The following is a 2,277-nucleotide window of genomic DNA, read 5'->3' as shown; positions in this document are numbered from 1 at the left end:
AAGGAAGGAAGGAAGGAAGGAAGGAAGGAAGGAAGGAAGGAAGGAAGAAGGAGCGAGGGAGGGAGGAAGGAAGGGAGGGAGAAGCACCAGGACCCCAGGAACTACTAGCAGGCTAAATATTTAACATGGGATTTTTATATTTTACATTTGCATCAGGAGTTCTATATCAGTGAAAATGCAACAAATGCTGGCAACAGGACTCCTTCCTATATCGCTGATAATTTGCATTAGTCCCTTCCCCCCACCCCTACAGCTTTAAGACCCTAGAGACACAACTGTGTAATGATACAGTCTCTGCGCTCAGTTCATCACCTGGAGAGTACTACCTTTCTGGCTGGCAGAATTTCACACAGCCCTTTCTACAAGTATGCTCACCTTCTCATTCACTGCCTTCAACACATCCTCTGACCCAGTTCTGACCGCCTCTTCCTAATTCATGTAGGTCATCTCTGTGCCTATTCTCATCCAGCCCAGTTTGATCCATGACTGCTCTCAGTTTGTGGGTGTGCACTTGCCCAGCACCTGTGCCCCTCTGAACCCCATCTGACCCACCGAGGGCTGCCAGGCTCTGCTCTTAGGCGTGCTTCCTGCTGGGCGGGCACCTGGCTCACCATTTGCTCGGCTTCTCTTACAGCCTGGCTGCGTTTCTCACACCCACCTCACCACACTCGCCCATCTTCCACCTCCCTGAGCTGTAAGAACATGCACATAAATCAGTATTTACTTGTTGACACCCATGAACATTTCACACAAAAATATTCCATTTTCTAAGCCAAGAAACAAAATGCAATCCAAGACATGCTTAAAGGGTAATACATTCCTAGCCTTTACCAGTTGAAGTTGAGAGATTTAATAAAAGATAAGCTTTCTCTTTTATCTTTATTTGAGATATTAAAACAAAGTTTTAGAAGAAGGAAATGAACACCATGCTATTTAAATCACCTTAGGCAATTGAAAAGGACACTGTAACACCAGTGTGTAAATCTCCAAACAGTCAATTAGCATACCAATATGAGCAGTGAGTGGACCTTACAGCCTTTCCTAAGCAAACACAGTAATTAAAAACAAATTACTGTGTAGCCTGGATGTGGTACTTTACATGTATACCACCTGTCAACCAGCAGCTAAAATCTTTCCAAGACTGTCTGGCCAATTAGCTGCTTCCCCATTGGGTGACTGAGACTTCCTATGTGAGCTCTATTTGCAGGAATCCACATCAGATTGGGCCTTTTGTTCCCACAAGGCAGCAGATCTTCTGGGAGACTCAAGAGTGGGTCTCTAGCTGGATAAATTCAGTCTCAGACAGAGACTGTATTCTTTGTACTTCACAAAAGGCTGGAGATATTCCCATTTTAACACAAGAATAGAATCCCCAAGTTCTAACAAGAAAAGAACACTATTGCATATTTTTCCTACAGGTAGTTATAATTAGGAAAAGAAAAATCAGACATTGGGTTTTGACAGCTTCATCAAAGGCCCTTGCCAAAAAATTCAAGTAAAACATCTAATTTGTCCTCTAGTAAAATACAAATAAATCCATAAAATCAGGTCAAGTGAAATTTATTGATTTATTTTATAATTGATTTTGCTCATGTATGTAGAAATGTAGAAGGCTAACATTAAAAGAAAAAAAAAATCCAGTGTTTAAATCTTGTAGCTGAGGAAATTGAGACCCAACATAATATAAAGGGGGAAGCAGAAGTAAAGTCTAACAGTCTTTCTACTATGAGTGAATTTATGTTTAGTACATACTCATAATATGTATAGATTTCATGTTCATAAGCATATATTTCTTAGTAGCTCTTCACGTGTGTTTTTGTGTATCATCCTCACTTTCTCTAGTTAGGCAAGTCCAATAGCAAAGAACTCTGTTGATAAAAGCACTCTTATTTTATGTCATAGAAGAAATAAAACCCCAATATGTAGATAGAGAATATTTTTCTCTTTGTAAATTTGAAACATTTAATCATCCATTTGATGAGTACTTATTTAACATGATCCATATGCCAGGCATATAGACAGTAAATCTTATGGAAGAATTATACATAGGCTTCACCTCTTGAGGCAAAACCAATTATCAGCAGCTAATTTCTAGTGTTGTGTTAAGAAGGATTCCGAGGAGCTATCTGAAATCAGAATAAAAGAGAGATTATGTGTGATTTCCACTGATCATAATGAACATAGGAATGGTAGTATACGTGTTATTTAGATGATATCCCTGTGTTAGGACTATCCTTCCAGCTCCAATATCCCCTAGAGATTCTATCTCCTGTTTCC

This window comes from Hipposideros armiger, unplaced genomic scaffold, assembly GCF_001890085.2.
Source record: "Hipposideros armiger isolate ML-2016 unplaced genomic scaffold, ASM189008v1 scaffold_631, whole genome shotgun sequence".
In the NCBI taxonomy this organism is placed as follows: Eukaryota; Metazoa; Chordata; class Mammalia; order Chiroptera; family Hipposideridae; genus Hipposideros; species Hipposideros armiger.
Note: the sequence above shows the minus strand (reverse complement) of the source record.